Below are 19,639 nucleotides of genomic sequence, written 5' to 3' on the forward strand. Positions count from 1 at the left end.
ATGTTTTATACACGCCTAGGGTGCGTTTTATAATAATTTCGTCTAGGATTCGACAGTCTTCTTTATTTTTAGAAAAAACACATTGTGGGGTGGGTTTCCACTGTCTATTTTTAAAGAATAAAAAAGAATTCTTCCCATTCTAAGGTGGGTTTCCATAGTCATAGGATTAGGAAAAAATATTTGCAGTTCTTGATGACCAGCTGATATTGGCCTCCCTCAGGCCTTGTCTCTTTTTTGGGATAACTTTAAGATCGCACTTGTTCAAGGAGGCATGAAACGCGTTGAGACTGATGACATGTGGTGTGGTCTTTATCTCACTCTCATTCTAGAGCGATTGTAAATGATATCTACTCTGATCTCATATCCAAAAAAATTATGCCTGCTAGACAGATTTTTCCGGTGTTCTGGTGGAAACTTGGCTGCCCCCTCAAAGTGATTATCTTCTCTTGGTTAGTCTTTTACAATAAGAATTTAACTTGGGAAAACTTGAGGAAGCGGTCTTGGCACGGTCCCAGCAGATGCGTGTTATGCAAAGCGGAGGAGGAAAGAAACTATCATTTGTTCTTCAAATGCACGGTCTCCCAACAAATCTGGTATGCATTAGCTTCTTATTTTTCTTTTCCTCACCTCAATTTCATTTCTGTTAATGCTGCTTTTGCCTGGTGGGGAAGACAAGAAGCTTCCAAGCACCCAATCCTTCCCATCACAATATGGTGTCTTTGGAAGTGGAGGAATTCAAAAATCTTTGAAGATGCAAACAGTTCCTTCAAATATGTTCTGTTTACTTTCTCAGCACTCTATCTTTCCATCCGAAGATAGGTCGAAGGCTGCGGTATGTCTGGCGCTCAAGTTTTGTTTTTGTGCCCTGGATAGATCTCTGCCTGCTTTAGGGGGCTTCCATCCGGATGCTATGGGATCCCCTCTTTGTACTTGTGGTTTCTTTTTGTCTTTTGCCATATCTGTAGTACATTATGGCAATGTTGGTGCTAATGGTTTTCATCTTTTGATCCTATGTGGTGCTCCATGTTTTTATTTTGTATGCCTCTCAGCTATTTGTCTTCTTATATCTGTTCTCAGATGTGGTCTCTTTTCATGAGATCCATTCCTCTTTCTGTTCTCACAGAACATGTTGTATATATTGCCTCAATATAATATATTGCTTTTCTTTCTTAAAAAAAAAAAAAAAAAACTATCGTGCAATGTCATCATTCAATGAACCGTTTGCAGCACTCATCATTACTCTTGCAGCTAATGCGCGTTTATCAGCATCTAACGTATCAACTGCTGTGAGTGCCACAAAGTGAGCACAAAGCTTCCTTATCCAGGAAAGCTATATTTACCTCGATAAATATGCTTTATGAACAAGTATGCGTCATGGTTATCAATTAAATCTTGTCCGATATTGACATCCATAGGTATTTTCTATTGGAGTAGTCTACCTAGGCGGTAGAATGGCCCGTTTTCCGTCATCGACCGGAAAATCGTCCGGCTCCGGCCACCGGGAATGTCTCCGCCCTCCGCCACCCTCCCCTAGCTCCGCCACCCTCCTTCTCCGCTTCTCCGCCACCCTTCCCTGGCAATCATGACATTCCCTGCCAGGGCCTGACAAAAAATCGGATTCGGATTGCAGGCCTGACATCCCCTAACAGACTACTCCGATTGGGGATGAGCTATTGCAGCCGCGGTGTATTGTTCCGGGGAGCTCCTTATTCCGGTTCCAATTCGAATTGTCACCCGCGCGCTGCAATGCATAATTTTCAATCGACACAGATAATTCGCATTGCGTTATATGAGAACTCTCCAAAAAAACACAGAGAGTTCTCCAATCCCATATGAATGGCAACTCATATAACTACCATCTTTTTGAGTTGGGATTGGAATTCTTTTTTCACATTGGTTGAACTCACACTTGGTACAACAATCATGAAAATGACTTGCTTGATCGCAGATTCATTATGTGTTTCCATAATCCAATAACCAAGTCCAACTAAAAGTTCCTTTTTTTAATATAATATTATTTGGGAAACCTTTAATACTAAGATCAATCTCAACATATCCTTGCACTCATTGCCTCTATGGATATTGTGGGTCTCACTTGATGTCCTTCATAGGTTAACTTGCCAATATTGCAACCAATGAGTTTATCATAGGTACCATTCTCAAAATGAGAGGAAATACCAAGGATTTTTGGATATCTTTAAAAACTAAGAGATGACATAAATGTAATGGAAAATTTAATAAGTGTATAAAAACTAGTATTTTTGTGACGGTGAAAGTGGATGGGTGACATGAAAACCTGCTCAAACCCAAAACAAAGGACCTCCTTTAAAAATTTATGAATCTTCATGATATGTACCCTAAACATAAAAATTCTTTAGAACATAGATATACCCCATGGTTCATTGTCCAATTCAAGTGAACCTACGTAACATATATATTAGGAAAGAGTGGCCTAGTTGAAAAAGAAGGATTCCTTTTGATGGCAAAACTCATGAATGAAAATCTTGAAGGTTAAAGACACTCCATGGCCCGCTATTCCACACAAACACGACACCAAGAAAAAGGTTGAATCATTGATTATGGTTGTATTTAAGAAAAAAGCCAACAGTTGGTCCTAATTTGTTACCCTCATATATATTGGATGTTGTTAATCCACATGGATCCTTGGTGAGAACTCCAACTTTTATTTTCACTCTGCCACATAATCAAGGGGGTTTGTGCCGGAGTGATGTTCTCTCAATAAGTGATATAATCATGATTTGAAAGGCATTTCTTTAAACATTAAGCAAACAAACACTTGGCATGCACCCTTTGGTACTATGATCACCAAATCTGAGTACTGACAAAGCCTTACGGATAAACAAATTCAATATGATTTAATCCCCTCAATAGATACTAATGACCCCTCATCACAAGCATTTTCACGTGGGAATAAAATCACATTCCCTAGTGTGGGCATCCACCATTCAATTTTGTGGATACCTTATCATAATGAAAATTTTCTGGTTAATATTAGCAAATGAAGAAAAATTATTCAATGTCGAAGAGTTAAGCGAGAAAAAATTAAATAAAAAATTTAGGTTCATGTATCTTCTCCAAACACACTTAGTCTATCATTTACAAACACACTTAGTCTATCATTTACCTATTCAATTTTACAAACACGCTTAGTCTATCATTCACCTATTCAATGGTATTTCCCTCTTACAAGGTGTCTTAGTTTTTCTTCATTCGATTTTACAAACACACTTAGTCTATCATTCACCTATTCTATAGTATTTCCCTCTTACAAAGTGTCTTAGTTTTTCTTCATTAACATAATGACTAAAATTCCTCATTGCATCTCTGAAAGGTCTACTGTATCCTAACAATTATATATAAAAAAAATATCTCAACCTTATTGTTACAGGGAAAAGTGTCTATTTAGAACTGCTCTATCCCACTAAGGTGTGACAGCTGCCTTAGAAACAAACAGAGAAAAGCTACTTTTGTATTTCCTTTATGAATTATAGATAGAGAGGAATAGAAAGAACCAACCTCTGTCTTGCGCTAATCCTTTGATTCAATCCCTCTCTTCTTTGATAGTCTCCAACTATCTGCTCCCTTGCACGCCCAGCTTCACAAAGTACCTGTAAGATCACAGAAGCATAGCACTATACAAAGACATGGATCTATATTCATAAACAACTTAGGATCAGATTTAAATTGACCATACAAATGTAACAAGCATCAATGATACAAAAGCATGGAGGAAAACTCAAATAGCTTTTATTGATAAACAAGAAAAGATCCAGGAGGAGTTACAACTAGTGGTTCCGACCCAACATCAACCTCCCAGCAAAGAAGCCCCTCTTCACCTCAAACAAAGCTTAGATCACCCAACAATCTGATGTTTGTCTCTAGAAACCAACAGCAATTCCTTACAATATGCAAAATTCTAGCCTCTGGATCTCTGGGATGAGGGATCCATATATAGATATTTGTAAGGAGGATGAGTCAGCTTGTGATTTGATTAGTGTCTTCTCTCTGTCAGTTCTTGCTTCCACTTGGAGACTGAAGGCCTCTTACTCATCCTTGGTCGAATTCAGTGAGGCAAGTGTCACAGGAGAAGATTCTGGAAGCTTCCAGTGCCTCTCCACCTCGCGGAATGACACTGCCATTTGTCATTTCTCACCCATCGCACCCCACATAAGGGACTTTTGCAATGCAACACACCCTCACAGTGTATTTGGGTGAGATGCAACGCACCTAGCCAGTGGAGCAGCTACAATGATCCTGTTTTGACCAATTTTGAGTAGTTTTTCATGGAGAACTTCTGGGAGAAGCTGTAATCTGTCGACCTTGTTCCTTTAGGGGTTAGAACAACACTTTTAGGGACTTAGGAGCCCTTGGTTTATGGACATTTCATGCTTGGTGTTGCAGGGCACAAAAATGTCTATAACAGTTGCCCCCTAAAGTATGAGGCCGTTAACCTTTTGGTGTCGGGTGAAATGCTTTATTATGAGGATCCAAAGTTCTTTCAATGCTGGGAGGAGACCTGTAATAAGATACAATACAATACATTATCTTCATAATATTTTCATGATCTAGCTGAGGCGGGCATTCCCATGCTCAGCTTTATAAATTCATTTTCATGTACATAGGACAGATAATCGTCTAAGTGTAGACTGATGATTCTGGTAGAGCCATCATCCTTTTGATAGGATGATTATCTGTGATGCAATGATGTACATTTAATGTCTTTATTTCCCTGAATATATATCGCAGCCCGAATGGATGAAACTAGATCCGGGGTCTTCAATCTCGTCCGATCTTCACTCGAAGTACAAGTCGATCCATGTGAGAAATGTTCTGAAGTCGAACATGGAAAGACGTCGCTTGATTACCAGTCAATGATGTAAACTGTTAACAAGTGCGAGAGGAATCACCGATAATGATAATGACCCTCAAGGTACTGCAGTACAATTCACATGGTGTGAATAAAGGACTTGGTGTCAAACACCACGCAAAATCTTTCGGTCGAAGGCCATTGATGTAAACCTGTCGCCGGAAGTGAGAAACTTGCCATTGAGGCATGCAAGCTTCAAAGTACTGAATGGGGTGTTCCTAGATCAACTTCTTGGATAATGAGCTGATGTCGACAAGAAGTGATCCGTCACAGGAGGGCCTTAATGAATCCCACATCAATGACACGGAACGGAGAAAATGATTTTGATGGAAGTGAAAACGATCTGGTGATATAAGGTTCAGGGTGGCGGTCATGAAAGAATGGAGTATAATGTATGGTGGTGGGTGAGACACAGGTGACTTCTCTGGATGACTTCTCTTGAACATATCGGTGACACTGATGTGATGGATTGGTAGCATTAACCCCAAATGTGGATGGTATGGCATGACCATGGTGATGTGACCGGTGAATGAAACAACCCAACCCGACTCGGACACGGAGCGGAAGTTTCATGTTCAAGAGCGACTTGCTACCAAGAAAGTTTCTTTGAGTTTTCTTCCCAATTTTTCCCCAGTCATTGTTGACCAATACCTCTTTATTTTTGTCAAGCTTGAGGAGGATAACATATGCTTGTTCTATAGTTTGCCCTTCGGGCAAACCCATCGCTATGTTTTAACGAGCCTAGCGATAGTGAAACTCGTTCTCGTCTAAAGACAAGTTTGTCGCTATTAATCTTTTTAACGAGTTTAACGACAAAGATAACTCGGTCCTTTTCAATTTTAGAGAGTCTGAAAAGGAACGTAAAGGTAACTCCAAAATTCCTTTTTCGTCATCTAATCCCTTAAGTCTGAAAAAGTATAAAACAATACAGAAGGGATGAATTTTCGATAGTTTTAACGAGCCGAACAAAACAAGTGCTCAATCTTTTTGTGTAATAATCCCTCAGGTCCAAAAAGATTAAAATCTAGATGAGGGATAGCACTTCCTGTCCCTTTAACGAGCTGGAGAGGCCAATGGCTCGGCAATCTTTTCATATTTTACGAGTCAGTTGAAAATAGCTTAAAGGAGACTCGTCTTTTGAGGAACGAGTGATAAAACGGGTAGCAGCTGATTCCAGGTAAGGTTTGGAATTTTCCAATCACGGTAGCGTCACAAGGATGGCTAGTGAAATCACTCTTCGCAGCTGTTCCTCAAAATGGGTAAACAATCAAATGGAGGTGAATGATCGGCCAATGAAAAAGTGGAGGTGATGGTGCAAACACGACCAAGGCTTTAACGGCTGAAGTACTACATTCACGATGGTTATTTACCGGGGAATAGTTCATTTTTTAACGAGCTTAAACGCGGGTGGAAACATTTGTTCATGTCTTATGTTTATTTTTTAACGAGCTTGAACTATGTGCTAAAACTGCTCGATTAATCCAGTCGTGTGATAAGAATGTCTCATATGAAACGGAAACTTTTAGAGTTTTGCCCCACATCCTTTCTTTATGCAAGTTAGGAGACGACCAATCCTACGAGTTTAAAGGGTTAGAGGTCCTAAAAATTAAAAAAAATAAATAGTCGCTCTTCGCTTGCACTCCAAAAGGTTTGCATGCCCCCAGGTATAAAACAGAGTTTCAAGGTTACCCCTTCTTTAGTCCGTTAAAACATTTGTTTTACCGAGAGAGGCCTACCTCTTACAAGTTACCCAAAGATTGTTCTATTCACAGCGCAAACAAAACACTTCTTCGGTGATGTCTACCGAGATAAACAAAGGTGAGCGGCGATGCCCGCCAACTCACATAACTTTGACAAGAGAATCTTGTTCCAGTCCAACTCCCCTTTCCAATCACGGACAGGAGTACGGAGGTCATATTCTCTCGTGGAAACCTACCCTATACCTGAAGTTTTCCTGCCGAAGCAGACCAGGGTGCATGCCCCCTGGGTTTCAGTCATGTTCTCCCGAATCACTCTTGCTCATCAGGAGGACAGACTGGAGATTGAGACATTTCTTGCGTGAAAAGACCATTCAGGGATGGTATATGACTATTTGCTATGCGTGATCCGGGAAATGAAAGCTGGTCTACGAGCTTGACCACTCTTCCTTCGTGCGGAAAACACATCACTCTAAAGAGTGATGAGACAATGGCTCTCATGCAATAAATATAGTCTCGTCCAAGGAGTAGATTGTAATCTAGGGGTCCTTGAACTACCATTACGTTCATGTGAACGGTTTTCCCTCTCAATGTTATGGGCACATTGGGAAGGATCCCTAATGGTCCACTGGTTCCTTTATCAAAGCCTCTTAGATTTCTCATCTCAGGCAAAAGCGATGGCGAGCCAAGCGCTTTCCAAGCAGTTGAGGAAATGATACTCACAGAAGCCCCTTCATCTATGATGGTACCAGCCATAACCATTCTATATATTTGAACAGTAATCCGGAATGGTATACTGGCCGGTAAACGGGGTCTGCCTAGTTGATTCCAGTCAAAGGAGACAACTAGGTTGCTTGGAGGTGGGACCGAATAGACGGTCGGGTACGACTCTGATGAACTTCCTTCCTACGGTAAAGGAACGGGTAAATTTCCCCCATGTTCGTTGGAGTCTGTGCTTATGAAAAGAATTTGGACGGTGTCATCCTTGTTCTCTTCAATGACTGTATCATCTGAAGATGGAACCTCTGAAGGCAAGACCGGGTCAACTGCCGCCTCAACCTTTTGACTTTCGTCTGGTATGGATTCAGATGGTTTATCTTCAATGACAGATGCTTCGGCCGACCACTTGAGCGGGCCAGCCGGATTCTCAACTAGTGACGGACTCGGCAAGAGTTTTTTATATCCAAGAGGAAGTCGTAACGGTGAAACCGAACGATCATCCAAAACTCTTTTAATTCGTCTAAGAAGGGACAACGGTGGACGGCATGATCACCTTCGCACAGTTTACAAGGAAATCTATATTTTCCTTTTTGTCCTGGGGCTTCACTTTCACTAGTTGACGGTGTGTTTTCAACATGATCATCAGAGGTTGACGACACCGGGTTGTGAAAACGAGGAGACTAGTCCCTTAAGATCCGAGGGATGCAAGGACAATCTCTGTGATAGTGGTCTACCTTGCAAATGACACATGGCAATTTAGGCCTGGTCGGTGCAGTGTGTGGATTTTCGTTAGACGACACTCGTTTGCCCCCATTCGCTTTTAGCTCCTTTTTCTTCTTCTCTTTCTTCTTCTTTTCCTTCTTCTCCTTAGGTACTTGACTTTTGGCTTTACCAGCCCCATCAAGCGAAGAGGAAGGAGGAGAGGAAGAATTAGAGGAAGTAGAAGGTTGGTGGGTAACTCTGGACTCGTCTAATTGCTGATTCGATTGTTCAGGAATTGTGGTGTTCTGAACGACAGAGGTTGAGAAGAGCCATACAGGCAAACCAACTGTCATTCCTGGAAGCAACAATGTGGCCATATGGGGTGCACCAACATCTCCCCAAGAGGAGAAGGGACTAGGATTTCCTCCAAGGGGAATTCCTTGGTTGGTGGATTCCATTTTCTCAACCCAAGATCAACGTAGGAAAGGGGTAATGAATATTCCGTTTAAAATAAATTTTAGACGCTTTGACACAACTTGTTTTTTCAGTTTTTAAGAGTCAAGAAAAAACAAAAGATGACTCTAGTCGCCTTCGATTTTTAATGAGCCTGAAGTGACAAGTGCTCAGATGGACCTTTTCCGTTAAGGAGTCTGAAAAGGAACGAAAGGGACTACTCTAGAAGTCTAGGTAGAGGGAGTACCAAACCAATCGCAAAACTGCAGAATACTTTTTACGGTACGGTAGTCAATCTTCCTGAATGCTGTGTTCAGTGCATTGTGATCGATAGGGCGGCAGACACGGCTTCCTATGGATAAAGGATTTAAGCCTATAGGGGTCTCCCAAAATATACTCGACGGTACGTGGAAGTAGAAGTCCGTACTAGCACTTATCGTCTCAAAGTGGAGGAATCACCCAACCATCAGTGAGGACAACAGTTACCAGGCTTTACGACGCCGGAATACGTCTCTAGCCTAGACCTCTAAATGTTGTGCTTTAAGTTCCAAAGCGTTGTTAGATTCATTGAATTTATTTTAAGTTGATCTTGCTTATGAAGTTTTCCTTTCGGGTTCACCACGAGATGTAGATGTAATTCCTAAAATGCAATCTAAAGATGATATACAAACTTTTTATCTCTTTTGTGCAATGAAAATCCTAGCTACTAGGGAAAAGAAAGACAAAATCTTTTCACAAAGAGCAAAGAGCACACTCTAAATGCACTTTCCTAAATCAAGCCAAACAGACTGTCTATATGCAAATGCACATGCATGTATTTGTTTTTTTGACTTTCTTAATATATAGATGCTAAAAAGAAAGTTGATGTACAAATCCGAATTTCTTTTCAAGCGACAAATATAAACAAGCTTTTTTTCGAAATCAAAAATAGAGACAATTGCGACACCTTACGATTTTGAAATGACTGCTTGTTTTTGACACCAGAAAATTACAAATTTAGACCAAAAGCAATAGTAACAGGATAATCGACTATCAACAACAATCAAACTTTCTCCTACGATTGAAATCGACACTTGCGACAGATTCAAATCAAAGGACGACAGTACGACTACGCTACTTTTGCAAAGGAAAACTGTAAATGACTCAACAAACACACAAAAACATCTACAGTTCTTTTGTACAAAGGAGGCGGAATAACACAAGGAAAAGGAGTTTCAAACAGACATATACTGATCACAGGCAGCAAAATTCAGGAATAGAACTGGAAAGGATGATCCACAAAAGCCACAACTGCACAGAGCTAGTCTGATCAGCGCACCTGTAACATAGAGAATCTGAAATGCAGCGCAGGTTGTCCCTTCGGGAAGTGCGCTGAAATTCAGAGTCTCTGAACAGTACCTGCGCCGGGCCAGAAACGTGACTCTGCTCGAGTTCCGGGTCAGAGTTTGCAGTTCAGTTCTTGGTTTTTGGCCGAGTAAAAAGCAGTCAGTAATGCAACAATCAGGGGTAGATCTAAGGAGGATCTAAGAGCTATCACAAGGGCAATCAGATAGTTTGTGAATCAGTTGTTTAAATCATAAACAGATCCAGTGGATGGATTGAAGCAACAGTTATCTACTTTGCATTTGTTATGGCAAATGCAGTTCGAATGCTACTTATAAGTTTATGAAACAAACAACAAAGAATGATAAACAAACAAACTAATTATCTCCCCAGCGGAGTCGCCATTTTGTTACAGGGAAAAGTGTTATGAAACCAGCTCAAGAAAAGATAGAAAAGAAAGATCAACGCCTTAGAATTCAGCCTCTTCGAGGGGGCAACCTCCTTTACATCACATAAATGAACAATTCTTGGATGATACAAATGACAAAACCTCCTTTCTATATATAGGAGTCTAAGGAGTCACAATATAATCCAGCCGACCTAACAATAATAATATAAATCCACAAAAATAACAATAGAGGGATTCTATGGGGCACAGAAATAACAATATGGGGGTAATAGGGGCACAACAATATAAATAAGGGGTATAACTACAATAGTAATGGGTAATCACTAGTATTATAGGGACCCAACATGCCCCTCTCCTTCAAAAAAAGTGTTGTCCTCAACGCTTGAGCAGTTCTGGATACTTCTGCATAAAATTCTCATCCTCCCATGTGGAATCTTCAGCGGATAAGTTCTTCCACTTGATAAGATACTCTGAAATTGATCGATTTCGTAGCTGTCGAGTTCTTGTTTCTGTGACTGCTTCCGGTTCCAACATAATTTTTCCTTCCTCGTCAAGTTCTGGCAATATTGTTTGAACTAGGAGCTTGTCGCCTATAACCTTCTTTAAACATGAAACATGGAAAACTGGGTGCAATCAAGAAGCTGCAGGAAGCTCCAATTTGTATGTCATAGTACCAATCTTTTCAACACCTTGTACGGACCATAATACTTTGGTGATAATTTATTATCCTTCTTAGCTTGCTTTAGGGACATTTGCTTATATGGTTGTAGCCGTAGGAATACCCAATCACCTACATCAAAACTTCTTTCACTGCGATGTTGATCTGCCTGTTGTTTCATTCTATTTTGTGCCAACACGAGGTTATCCTTTAAGAGTTGGAGGACTTGTTGTTGATGTTCGATGTGATGTTCCATTGCCTGAACCTTAGAATTTTCTCTTAAATATGATGTGATTGATGGTGGTTGGTACCCATAAAGTGCCATAAATGGGGTCATTTTTGTTGTGTATGGAAGGAAGTGTTATACCACCATTCAGCCAGAGGCAACCATTTGACCCATTGTGTCTGTTTATCAGATACAAAGCAACGAAGATATCCTTCCAAACATTTGTTTACTATCTCAGTTTGCCCATCAGATTGAGGATGATAAGATGAGCTATGAGCTAACTGAGTACCAAGACAAGAAAATAATTCTGTCCAAAAATTTCTAGTGAAAATGGGATCTCTGTCACTTACAATAATCTTTGGATTTCCATGTAGCTTTTGAACTGTTTCCATAAATGCAGTAGAAACTGTACTGGCTTTAAATGGATGTGATAATGCACAAAAGTGTGCATACTTGGTAAGTCTGTCAACTACCACCATGATGACACTCTTTCCCTCAGACTTGGGTAAACCTGTGATAAAATCCATTGAAACCTCCTCCCAACGTTGGCTTGGAATGGATAAAGGTTGTAATAGACCCGGTGTCTTAATTGTTTCAACTTTATTCTTTTGGCAAACCAAACATTCCGCCACAAACTTTTGAATATCTGATTTAAGGCCATCCCAAAAAAATTCCTTCTTAACCCTGTGGTAAGTTTTTAAAAATCCTGGGTGCCCTCCTAAGGGAGAAGTGTGCAATTCCATAAGAATCTTTTGTTTTAGCTGGGAATTCTTACAGAGGTATAAGCGATCTTTGTACCATAACGAATCATTTTTCCAGCTAAATGTATCAGAAGTACTGGAATCTTGTTGTAGCTTTCGAATAAGTGCCCACACTTCTTCGTCATTCTTCCATTCCTCCTTTGCTTCGTTTATCCAATCTGGTTGGATAATAGAAATGGCACACAACAATGCTTCCATATCCTCATCCTTTCTTGAGAGTGCATCTGCCACCACATTTTGCTTCCCTTTTTTGTAGATGATTTCAAAGTCATAACCCAACATCTTTGTGACCCACTTTTGTTGCTCTTCAGAGGATAATCTTTGTTCTAAAAAGTATTTAAGGCTATCATGATCCGTTTTTACTTTGAAGTGTCTTCCCATTAGGTAGGGTTGCCATTTCTTAAGTGCATGGAGTATTGCCAACATTTCCTTCTCATAAATAGCTTTGCTTAAAAACTTTCCCTTGATTGGACGACTTTCAAAAGCAATGGGTCTTTCATCTTGCATTAGAACATCACCAATTCCATTTCTTGAAGCATCACATTCCACAATAAAGGTTTTTGTGAAGTCCGGTGTAGCTAAGACCGGTGCTTGGCACATTGCCTCTTTAAGATGTTTAAAGGCCTTTGTTGCTTCCGGAGTCCATGAAAATGAATCTTTCTTCAATAATGTTGTTAGAGGTGCTGCTATTCTCCCATAATTCTTAACGAACTTGCGATAATACCCTGTCAACCCAAGAAATCCTCGCAGATGCTTTATGGATGTGGGGATTTTCCATTCCTTAATGGCTTTAATTTTTCTAGGGTCTACCTTAACTCCTTCATGAGATACAATATGACCCAAATATTCCACCTCCTGGACTCCAAAGAAACATTTGGATCTTTTTGCATATAATTGTTTCTCCTCCAATAGTTGTAGCACCTTGTCAACATGTTCAACATGATCCTTCCAAGACTTGCTGTAGATTAGTATATCATCAAAAAATACCAACACAAATTTTCTAAGGAATGGTTTGAAAATTGAATTCATCAAACCTTGAAATGTTGAAGGTGCATTGGTAAGGCCAAAAGGCATGACCAAAAATTCATAATGACCCTCATGAGTTCTAAATGCCGTTTTCGGAATGTCTTCAATCTTCATTCTGATTTGATGATATCCCGAATGAAGATCCAACTTGGTGAAGTAAATTGATCCATGCAATTCATCCAGTAATTCATCAATGACAGGAATGGGGAACTTATCTTTAATAGTGAGCTTGTTGAGCTCCCTATAATCTGGACACATGCGCCATGATCCATCCTTCTTGTGCACCAATACTACTGGAGCTGAGAAAGAACTTTGACTCGGTTGAATTATACCAGCCTCTAGCATTTCTGCAACCATACGTTCAATTTCACTTTTTTGGACATATGGATATCTGTACGGCCTGATGTTTGGAGGAACACTTCCTGGAATCAGATGAATAGCATGATCATGATCATGCATAGGTGGGAGACCTTTGGGAGTCTCAAATACCTTGGAATGATTGTCCAGGACTTTTTGGAGATCTAGAGAAATAGATGATTCCAATGTGGAAACATCTAGCGAACATAATTGTGCAATTACACCTCTTTGCTCCTTTTTTAGAAGCTTTGTCATGCCATTAGAGCTGATTATCTTTCCTGGTTTCCCTGCAATACCCCTTAATTCAACTTCCTTTCCTTCCACAGAAAATTTCATGAAAAGTTCTTGAAAATTAAAAGCTATCGTACCCAAGGATTGTAGCCATTGGACTCCTAGTACAACATCAGCACCTCCCATTGGAATGGAAAGCATTGGGCTAGTCAATACATATTCTCCCATGGATAGCTTGATATTATGGCACTTTCCAGAACAATTTATTGTTCCTCCATTTGCAATCATCACTTGACACTCTGGTGCTGGATATAAGAAGCAATTCAATTCTTTTGCTACCCTACAATGAATAAAATTGTGGGTGCTTCCTGAATCAATCAACACTATTACCTTTTTCTTCTTGATTTGTCCTTCTATCTTGATGGTTTGAGGAGTGGTAATTCCCACCAATGCATTACAAGATATGGTCGGATTTATTTGTTCTTCATCTAGGCTTTGTTCCTGGAATATATCCTCTTCTTTTGACCTTTCTTGCTCCTTTTCTTCTTCCTCTTCACAATCTATGTAGAATAATTTCTTCTCAGCACACTTATGACCTTTTGTGTATTTGCTATCACAATTGTAACAAAGCCCTTTTGCTCTTTTTTCTTCCAATTGTTGTGGTGTCAACCTTGTAGGTTGTGGAAGACTATGGGCAACAACACTTCCGTCTTTATAGTTGTGAATTGTGTGGTATGCTTCCTAGTTGCCATAATTTTGATTTCCATTTTTCTTGCTAACCTGAATGCCTTCTCTAATGAATCAGGTTCCCAAAGGTGCACATCATGTTGGATATTATCCTTTAAAGACCCTATGAACACATCAATCCTATGCTCCTCTGGAATATCTTTTACCCTTATGTTCAATTTTTGGAACTCCTCAATGTGCTCCATTATTGAACCCTTTTGTTTGAGACTTATCAATTGGCTAAAAAAAGTGTTGCTTTTTGTATCCTCATAATGTGCTATCAATTCTTTCGTAAAAATTGCCCAAGTGATAAATTGTTTACGAGAACAAAGCCATTGATACCATACAAACTGATTTGGTTCCAAATATAAAGTTGCCATACGTACCTTTTGTGTGTTTTGCACATTATTGAGATCGAAGAATTGCTCCATCTGTAATATCCATGTGGCGGGATCCTTGCCATCAAACTTCCTCATATCGATTTTTGGAATATGGTGGGTCTTCGATCCAACATTAGAGTCTATGGAATCATGATTAACATTTCTTTTGTTCACATCATGAGTTTCCTTTACAACCTTTTCACCATTAGTAAGTATTTCTTGTAGAAAATTTGTCAAATCTGTCTTCAAATCTGCCATGTCTGTCTTCAAATCTGTCCTCAAATCTGTCTTCAGATCATCCATCTTAGCTTCCATGCCCTTTATCTTAGATTCCACGCCATTTATCTTAGATTCCACGCCATTTATCTTAGCATCTATTAGCTTTTGTGAGCGTGACATTTGTTGAACTTGTTCTTGTAATTTTGATATATCATGTAGCATTTCTTCCTCTTTTTCATGAGTCATGCTAGAGCTTTCAGGTTCCTTACTAGGTGTTTGCATTTTCTTTCCTCGGGGCATCAGTTACCGATAATAATGCTTTACTATGCCCTTTGAATTCCTTCAAAACAAGCTTATGCAAAATTAAAAAAAAAACTACACACCTTTTTTTTTACTTTGTAGAAGCCTGATATTGAATCTGATGTATCTCTGTAATTTCGAATCATCTAGTTTTGAAATTGTGACCTATAGTAGCCTTGTATGTCCTCTTTCCAATGCCACTAGTCTGATCCAAATTGGATTCTCCAAGAAAGAGTTATGCACAATCTCCCGCAGTGACCTGATTATAGACTATTTCAGTAGAGCGAACTTGTATGAAGTGCCACGTGTCACTACTTCAACCTTTGACTCTGAAAAATATATAAAAGAAAACTACAGTCCGTCCTCTTTCTGTACCTTCTTACAAAATTTCAATCCGATGCTCAGAAAGAAAGTTATGACGATTTTCCCCAGGTCACATGTTTTGAGTGTAATTCAGGAGTCTGCAAAAAGACCAACTTCCTCAGATCATATCTCCAAAATATCGCGCGAAAAGCTCTGAAATTCAGACCCAAGGTTCAGTGCGATTTCTTCTCAAATGGGTTTTTTTTGCGACTTCTGAAATGTCACAGAAAAAAAGTTATAGCGAAAATGCCACGATGACCTGTTTGGAGCAGCGAAACCCTAGAATCCAAAGCTTGATACCAAATGTTATGAAACCAGCTCAAGAAAAGATAGAAAAGAAAGATCAACGCCTTAGAATTCAGCCTCTTCGAGGGGCAACTTCCTTTACATTACATAAATGAACAATTCTTGGATGATACAAATGACAAAACCTCCTTTCTATATATAGGAGTCTAAAGAGTCACAATATAATCCAGCCGACCTAACAATAATAATATAAATCCACAAAAATAACAATAGAGGGATTCTATGGGGCACAGAAATAACAATATGGGGGTAATAGGGGCACAACAATATAAATAAGGGGTATAACTACAATAGTAATGGGGTAATCACTAGTATTATAGGGACCCAATCATGTATATTTTTATTAGATTTTTGACTAAATATTAATTCACTGAATCTAACTTAAGTTTATGAATACAAATTCTTTTAACACAAAACTTTGATTTATTATATCATCTATACATGAAAGTTGTATTCTTTTATTAAAGAATATAAAAATTATAATAAAAAAGACGTATCATGTATTTTTTATTAAAATATTAAAGAATATAGAAAACATCATGTATTTTTTATTAAAAAATATAGAAAAGATTAAAAACTTTTCAAAAATTAAAGACACTCTTGAACTTTAAATGAAGGTCAAAATACAAATTAATTGAATCTAACTTTCATAAGTTTATAAATATAAATTCATTTCACAGAAACTAAAACTTTCATTTATTGTATTGTTTATAACTAAAAAAACAGTATTATTTTATATTATATATCATTTTTTGGATTCAATTGGGTTAAGTAAGTCATTCATGTATGACCATTTTCATGAAAGGTAGTTGTAACTGACTAATTTCTCATGATTTTTGAATAGTCCACTTAGCACTCATTGCATCGGGTGGTGCTCAAAGAGATTGAGACTAGTGAAATGAATCACATAGCAGCGATTGAGACTAGTGAAATGAATCACATAGCATCAATCATCACTTCCGAGGCTTGCACCCGGTAACTAGGACTTCTCGGGAGGTCACCCATCCTAGATCGCCTCTAGCGAGAGCGCGCTTAACTGTGGTGTTTTTCCCAAAATCAAGCCCACTTAAGTTGCTACCCCATTTGCAAAACCTTGGCAAGTATTGTGCCTCATGAACCATTCAAGTAGAGTTCCCTTCACTCTCTTGAATTTAAGTATTAAGGGGTTTTCGTAGTGCATTATATTAAATATCATTTTTAGGATTCAACTGCGTTAAGTAAGTCATTCATGTACGCAAGTCATTCATGTATGACCATTTCCATGAGAGGTAGACTGACTAATTTCTCATGATTTATAAAAGAAAATTTTTATTCTTTTATATTGTTTATAAATGAAAAATTTTATTCTGCCTTTTATAAATGAAAAAATTTATTCTTTTATTAAAGAATATAAAAGGCATTAAAAGACCTTTCAAAATTAAAGACTATTTTGACCTTTCAATACAAATTCATTGAATCCAAAAATCATTTAACACATACAAATTCATGTAACAAAAACTTTGATTTATTTTATTGTTTATCCTGGAAAAAATGCATTCTTTATTAAAGACCATTTGAAAAAAACCTTAATTTATTTTGTAATTTATACCTGAAAAAATGTATTTAACAAAAATTTTGATTTATTTTATTGTTTATCCTCGAAAAAATGCATTCTTTATTAAAACTATTTTGACAAAAACCTTGATTTATTTTATATTTATACCTTGAAAAAATGTATTTAACAAAACCTTTGATTTATTTTATTGTTTATCGTTGAAAAATGCATTCTTTATTAAAAACTATTTTGACCTTTGAATACACACTCAAAGAATCCAAAAATCATTTAACACCAATACAAATTCATTTAACAAAAGCTTTGATTTAACTTTGATTTATTTTATTGTTTATACCTGAAAAAATGTATACTTTTATATCGTTTATAAAAGAAAAGTTGTATTATTTGATGTTGTTTACCTAATAAAAGTTGTATTCTTTTATTAAAGAATATAAGAGGTATTAAAAGACCTTTCAAATTAAAGACTATTTTGACTTTTAAATACAAATTCACTGAATCCAAAATCATTTAACACATACAAATTCATTTAACAAAAGCTTTGATTTGTCGTATTGTCTATCAAAACCTTTGATTTGTTGTATTGCGTATTGTCTATAACAAAAGCTTTGATTTGTTGTATTGCCTATACATGAAGGCTGTAAAAACTCGTTAAATCCAACTTTGATTTATTGTCTCTTTCATTTGATATAAACAGCAACTCATTAAGCCCAAACTTTAATTTGTTGTCTATATGAAAGCAGTACAAACTCATTAAACCCAGCTTTGACCCAGCAAATCTTCATTGAATCCAACTTTGGTTCCCTGTCTATATATGAAAGCTGTAAGTCGTGCTTACATCTTGTCTTCTGTTGATAACCAACTTGGATTTATCCATACAAGTACAAACTCATTGAATCCAACTTTGATGTGTCTATATATGAAAGTTATTGCTTACATCTAATCTTCTATTCATAGCCAATTTGAAGGAGAAGGATGAGGCAAATACCTTTACAGGAGTAGCCATCTTCTCCACTTGTATTATTTACTTTTCACTTGGTAAACCTCCCAGTCTGTTTGAAATAGATTTTTGTATTGATGAATTTCCACTCCAGATATCCATCATTGCTATTTACTTTTCACTTGGTAAACCTCCCAACATGTTTAACATAGATGTTAGGATTGATGACTTTCAAGTCCAGGTATCCATCACGGTTCGTTAAAAAATGTTCCGTAATTTAGATAGCTTTGTCAAGGTTTCAAAAAGTGTTCAAATACGTTCACCAAGTTACAAACAGATCAATCGCTTCTTTAGTTTTGAACATCTTGCTTAGTTGATCATGGCTTCATGGCATTTGCTGTTTTTCTCTGTGTTTGCTGCATGTGGCAAATGACACTAATCTTGTAAACCACCACTCTGAAAATAAGCCAATGCCTTCAGACACTTTATACTCGTGTGCCTTAAGTAGCTCGTTAGGTGGAGCCCTTTGAAGTTCACAGCCAACAACATCTTGTTAAAAATATAAATTTAAACAATCGGGAACATGAAAATAGAAGCCAATGCTTAAAATAGTGCATAATGAAAGTATTAGTGAGGCAGCAATAATATACTGGGTCACTCCTTTCATGGTGGAGAAAAATCTCGAGTACACTAAAGCTTGTTGAATCATTATAAAGCACACATTAAACTTCTTAAAATGACAGCTTAAAAGCAACTACTGTGTGTCATCCTAAAATCAAATCAACTACCATGAGAACCGGTTATCACTTTTTCTTATTGTTCCGCTTCTTGTTTTCAGTTTTTCCTACGTTATTGTTTGTTCAATTTTCCTTCTTGTTTTTGTTTGTTGTTTTTTTCCTTATTGTTTCGTTGGTTGTTTTTTGTTTTGTTACGAATCAGGGAATTAACTCTTTTAACTTTTTATCCTATACTACTTACAACATAGACTGCAATAAAAATTATCTATCCAACTATCCAACCAGTAGAAACTATTTCCCCCACATCTCTTACACAACTCATCCTGTAATAAGCCCTCACAGCTCATTCTGTAATAAGCCCCTTGTTAATCTTAGTTGGCTCTAACTTAACCGAGAGGTTGCGTCATTTCAGAATGCAAACCTATTCGAGTTTGCTGCAGACTTGGATATATTCTGTGAGCTGATGTGATGTTTTGCCTGTGGCTACAGCTTCCTAACCGAGAGGTTGGGTCATTTCAGAATGCAAAGCTATAGTTCATTGCAGCCTTGGATATATTCTGTGAGCTGATGTGATGTTCTTGTTATAGTTCACTGCAGCCTATTCTGTGAGCTGATGTGATGTTCTTGTTATAATTCACTGCAGCCTATTCTGTGAGCTGATGTGA

The sequence above is a fragment of the Pinus tabuliformis genome, chromosome 8 (assembly GCF_031772625.1).
Source record: "Pinus tabuliformis cultivar Carrire ecotype Pingquan chromosome 8, CPIR1, whole genome shotgun sequence".
NCBI classification, from domain to species: Eukaryota; Viridiplantae; Streptophyta; class Pinopsida; order Pinales; family Pinaceae; genus Pinus; species Pinus tabuliformis.